At 35.0% G+C, this 6,154-nt stretch overlaps 1 protein-coding gene across 6 annotated transcripts in view; it reads left to right on the forward strand.

The window, feature by feature from the left end:
- The window catches only part of Herc4 (HECT and RLD domain containing E3 ubiquitin protein ligase 4), a 121,274-nt gene that overhangs the window by 102,283 nt on the left and 12,837 nt on the right, over positions 1-6,154 (forward strand). The window lies entirely within an intron of this gene.

Consider the following 6,154-nt stretch of genomic DNA (forward strand, 5'->3'; position numbering starts at 1 on the left):
TTTTTTTTTTTTTTTTTTTTTGAGAGAGAGAGAGAATTTTTCAATATTTAGTTATTTATTTTAGTTTTCAGCGGACACAACATCTTTGTTTGTATGTGGTGCTGAGGATCGAACCCGGGCCGCACGCATGCCAGGCAAGCACGCTACCGCTTGAGCCACATCCCCAGCCCCTGCAAGTGGGATCTTAAAGCCACTGACTCTAATTATAAAATAACATTTCTCCCTTCAGTGTATTTTGTAGTTGTGTTGTTAATACATGTTTGTAGTTGTTACAACTTCTTGATGAATTCTTTTCTCAGCATGCCTTTGTCTTTTCTAACAATTTTGTGTGGTATTAGTCTATTTTGTCTATTATTAGCATATTCACTCCAACTCTCTTTTATTAATATTGTGGAATATCTTTCTTCCAAGCTTTCATTTTCATTTTACTTGTATCTGTGGATCTAAGATAAGTCAGTAGATGGTATATAGTTGGATCTTGTTTGTTTAAAACATTCTGCCAGTCTTTGATTGCAGAGTTTAATCATTTACATTTAAAGTAATTGATAAAGAAATGCTTTTATTTTGCTCTTTTTAAATATATATCATACGTTTTTTTGTTAATTCCTCCATTACTGCCCTTTTGGTATTTGGTTTTCTTTATGTACTTACTTTGATTTCCTGCTTATTTCCTTTTCTGTTTAGTTATTTTCTTACTGTTGCCTTGGAGTTATAATTAACATCTTAAATTTATAATAGTGTAGTTTGAATTAATACCAACTCAACTTCAATGGTCTGTAGGAACTCTGCTATTACATAGCTTTGTCTCCTACTTTGTTGTTACATGTTACGTCTTTGTATATTGTGTGCCTATTAACATCGATTTATATTTATTTTATATATGTTTTAAACATTATACAAAAAAAGGAGTTAAAATTTAAAATGCAATAATGCTGGCTTTTATATTTATCTGTATAGCTACCTTTGCCAGAATTCTTTTTCTATGACTTTGTATTACTGTGATGCATCCTTTCATCAGCCTGATGAAGATTTTAGCATTTCTTGTAGGAAGTTCCACTAAGCTACATCTCCAGCCTTTTTATTTCATTCATTTATTTATTTATCTTAGAAACAGGGTCTTGCTAAATTGTGAAACTGGTCTCAAACATGCAGTCCTTCCTGCCTCAATGTCTTGAGTCTCTGGGATTATAGGAATGCACCATCACATCGTGGCATTCCACTATTTTTTGACAATCATGGTTTTTGATGGGAAATCAGCTGTTAATGTCAATGAGGAACACTAGTATACAATAAGTTTCTTTTCTCTTGGTAATTAGTTTTTGATGCTTTGTGTTGAGTTCATCTTGATAGAAGCTTTTTGCCTTATTTAAACATGTAGATTCATGACCTTTATCAAATTTGGGAAGTTTTCAGTCACTTCTTCAAGTATTCCACCCCACCCCCTATTCCCCACCCTCATCCCCCCACTTTTGGGACTTCCACTATATGTTTGATGGAACATTTGATAGCTCACAGGACTCTCTTCATTTTTCTTCTTTTGGCTTTAATTCTCCCCCCCCCCCCCGACTGGTAATCTCAGTTGACCTAGCTTTATGTTTGCTGATTCTTTTTCTTCTCAAATCTCTTATTATACCTTTTGAGTCAATTTTTTGGTTTCAGTAATTATACTTTATAACTTCAGAATTTTTTATTCCTTTTTATGCACTCTATCCTATATTGACATTTTATATTCAGTGACTCATCATTATCATATTTTTTCTGTAACTTTCTCTATTTGTCTCTCTTTGGTACCAGGGATTGAACCCAGCTGTGCTTAACCACTGAGCCACATTCCCAACCCTTTTTATTTTTTTTCTTTTGATGCATGACCTTGCTAAGTTGCTGGGGCTGGCTTTGAACTTGTGATACTCTGCCTCAGCCTCCCAGGCCACTGGGCTTACAGATATTTGTCGTTACAACTGGCCAGTTTTCTGTGATTCTTAGTCTGTGATTTCTTTTAGCTCTTTAAGCATATTTAAGATGGTTGATTTAAAATCTTTGGCTAAGTTAATGCTTTCTACGAGGCAGTTTATACTTTTTTGTGTGTGTGAATAAGCCATATCTTTGTCTTTTTTTCTGGTAAGTTTTGGTTGAATACTGGGCACTAAATGTTACAATGTGGATACTATGGAAGTCATATTCTCTCCATTCCCCGTGGGTTTGTTCTTGCTGCTTGTTTAATTACTTTTCTAAATTATTTTGTTTGCAAAGTCTTGATATTCTTTATATATGACAACTGATGTTTGCTCTGTTAGCTTAGAGGTCAGCTGGTGATTGATAAAAGATTTACTTAAATACCTGGGCCAAAGAAGAGAAAGCAAAATACTCTTCCAGTCTTTACATGCTGCCTCTGTCTTGAGTACTTCTTCAGTGCTTAGCTAACCTATATGCAAAATTTGACTTAGCATATACTTCCTTCTTGCACATTTTCTAAAGATTAACTAAGTAAAAACTCAGAGTCTTCTTTTATCTTATTTGAACACATGTTCAGCTCTGGACATGCACCTGACTATATGCCTTTAAATGCTTTTGACTATAGGCACTCAATAGGGAAACTGCGTAAAATCTGTGAGGGCCCTCAGAGGCCATGAAAGCAAAGGTAAGCCCTTGAGCTAATCTTCAGGGAGCTACCAGATGCCTCAAAGACATAACCACTGTCCTTTGAAAATAAGGTCCATATTGTTCTGTCTAATGCCAGCAACCTACAAGAAATGAATGTTGCCATCATCATAGCAACCACTCAGCTGTGGAGTGGGGCATGATAAGGGGTTAAGTTAAAATATCAGAGTACACTAAGCAAAATTCAGCAGCTTCTTCATGAAGTATTCTCCTTGCTAGTTTTTTATTAGTTTCCAGCATTCCAGAAGAGTTCACTCTGACATTTTTTGCCATCTTAAGATTCATTGTTTTTGTGAAGGGATGGAGTTTTACTCTTCCCTCTTCTGCCAGTTTCCGTGACATTACCCTTTATTTGGGTAGAAGACAATAGAATCCAGTTCATTTTTCAAGGATATACTTACTACCTTTTCTTATTACTTAGAGGGCAGTGATTATTGCTCTCCTTTCTGCCCTCCCACCCCTACTCCCAATTTTAAATGTTTATTTTATTTTCCACACTCCTCTTATTCCTCTGGGTGTTTTTTTTTTTTTTTTTTAAGCACCTTCTTTTTTTAAAAAAAATATTTATTTAGTTGTAGATTAGCACACAGTATCTTTATTTATTTTTATGTGGTGCTGAGGATTGAACCCAGTGCCTCACATATGCGAGGCAAGCACTTGACCACTGAGCTACAGCCCAGCCTGTCTGGGTGTTTTTTGTAGTTGTTGTTTTTCTATTTTTGAGTAGTCATTGGCTCTTTATTCATTTAAGAATGTGGCACTGAAAGCTTAGATGTGTGGATATATATGCATTTATGGATTTACAGGCTCTATCCTTTCAAGCGGAAGCAATTGTTATCATATTTAGGTTTTTTAACTGTTGAGGTTTAAAGAAAGATTGTTACCTTGGCTGTCTATTTTAGTAGTGTTCTGAATGCTGGAAGGGAAAGCAGTGATTCTCATTGTTCACAGTATAGACCCTTATCAGATCCCCTTGTTTTCAGTGCAGTACCCTCATCATCAGCTGTCTTAGATTTAGAGCTTCTTTGGTTCAGCCTCTCTAGAAAAAGAAAGGACTTTCACCTAAACATCCTGTTTTCAGTCTCTTAATACCTACTGGGCTAAGTGTAACTTTTACAGGCATTTTTACTCCTAGTTCCTGAGTTTGCAGCACAGATTAGCAATAAAATTACTTCTTCTGTTTTTCTTCTTTACTAAATCAATTACCAACAATCCATCTACTCTTCATGTTTCGAAATGGCATTAATATATCTTCAGTGCTATTAATCCTCCTCTATTCTTTTTTCTTATGGGGTTTATACCATTTTTAGTCTTAATTCTCATTTAGAAAGTTTCAAAAGGGAAAGTTTACCACATAATTTAAGAAGGGCTTTCTAAGCATAAACACAATATAAGACGACATGGTAGAAAAAGACTTAAGTTGGCCACTGAAAACTGTGTTACTTATGCATAACAGAAAACATAAAATTTTTTTAATACTTATTTTTTAGTTGTAGTTGGACACAATTTCTTTATTTTATTTATTTTTTTATGTGGTGCTTAGGATTGAACCTAGGGCCTCGCATGTGCTAAGCGAGTGCTCTGCCGCCACAATCCCAGCCCAACAGAAAACATAAAATTTAAAAAGTATAGATAGCATAGTTGGGCACGGTGATCCACACCTATGATCCAAGCTACTCTGGAGGTTGAGGCAGGAAGATCTCAAGTTAGAGTCTAGTCTAGATAACTCAGTGAGATCCTCATCTCAAAATAAAAGGGCTGGAGACATGGCTCAGTGGCAGAACACTCACTTAGCATGTACAACGTTCTGGGCTGGATCCTCAGTCGTGACCCCTGCCTCAAAAGGCATATGTATATAATAAATGTGACATAGGATGATACTCATATATTGTATGAACAATTTAAGTACAAATACATAAGAAAAATATTATTCCCCCCAAAATAAGTGGGCTTAGTACAAGAAATTTCATGAGTTCAATATCATTAATAGTGAAAAATGTATACTAAAGTAAATTGTCATTTTAAAACCCATGACAAAAAAGCATTTGTTGTGTATATAGTATGTATGATATTGTGTATATATAGTATGTATGACATTGTGTAATATAGTATGTATGTGTGACATTTTTCTGGACTGAAGTGGCAGAAGAAACTACAACAGAATAATCAGTAAACGTTTTAACTATCTTTTGGATTAGAAATTCTTCCTTAAGAAGCAAAGCTATGTGTGGTAGTATGTGCCAGTAGTCATAGTTACTTTGGAAGCTGAGGCAGGAGGATAATTTAAACCCATGAATTTGAGACCAGTCTGGGCAACAAAACAAGATCCCTTTCAGTAAAAAAAGATGCTCTTGCCCTACCCCAATTTTTCTGATGCTGAGAATTGAACACTTTTTGAGTGTCGCTGAATTGCCTGAGCTGGCCTTCACTTATGATCTTATTAGCTCTAGCCTCCTGACTAACTGAGATTGCTTCCTGACTAACTGAGATTGCTGTTGTGTGTTATCATGCATGACTATTTGTCTTCCTTTGAAAACACTGAGGCTAGCTAGTGACTGAACTAGGTCTATAACCCAAGTCTAATTTTTTAAAAAAAATTATTCTCTTAATCATTCTTTTCACAGAATTTTTTATGTGTATATTTTACTTCTTTGAGCATGAGGAAAAAAAGTACTTTCAGGTTTCTTTTCGTTTTGTTTTTGCAATGCTGGGATTGAACCCAGGGATGTTTTACCACTGAACTATATCGTAGCCCATTCGTATTTTTTATTTTGAGACAGGGTCTTGCTGAGTTGAGGCTGGTCTCAAACTTCCCATTTTCCTTGCCTCAGCCTCCCTAGTTGCTGGGATTATAGGTGTGCCTCCCAGTTAGACTTTGATTAATTGATTTTTTAAGCTTTGTTTTAATCTATATTTTCAACTATAGTAAAATAGCTGATTTAGCAAATCATCATACTTTTTGCATGATGTAATGTGCAACTATTAAAAACCATGTTCTGGAAGAACATTTAATGAATGACATAAGAAAATACTCATGGGTAATTGGAAAAATGAAATAAAAGTTTGAATATAGTATTTTTAAATTATTTTTCTGAATTTATAGTAGATGGAAATATTTTAGTAACATACATATTAATGGATTCAGAGTGATGATTTTGTATATGCATATATACTGGTCAAGTACACCCTCCCCTACCCCATGCATCCACCTGTCCCTCTTTCAACTTTCAGGTTGACTAGATTGCAGATATATTTTCTTTTTTGTGTTTTTTTTTTTTCAAATAATATGTATTTTTTTAAAATCAGGAAAAAAATATTATAGTGCCCATTTTACCTTTAATTTAGTGTTGCTTTTTTTTTTTTTTTTTTAATAGTGCTGAGAATCAAACCCAGGGTTACCCAGGGTTTTGCCCATGCCGGACAAATGTACTACCACTGAACTATATACATTCCCAGACTAATTACTTCATGACATGGAACTGCCCCCCCCCCCCCC

Source organism: Marmota marmota, unplaced genomic scaffold, assembly GCF_001458135.2.
Source record: "Marmota marmota marmota unplaced genomic scaffold, marMar, whole genome shotgun sequence".
In the NCBI taxonomy this organism is placed as follows: Eukaryota; Metazoa; Chordata; class Mammalia; order Rodentia; family Sciuridae; genus Marmota; species Marmota marmota.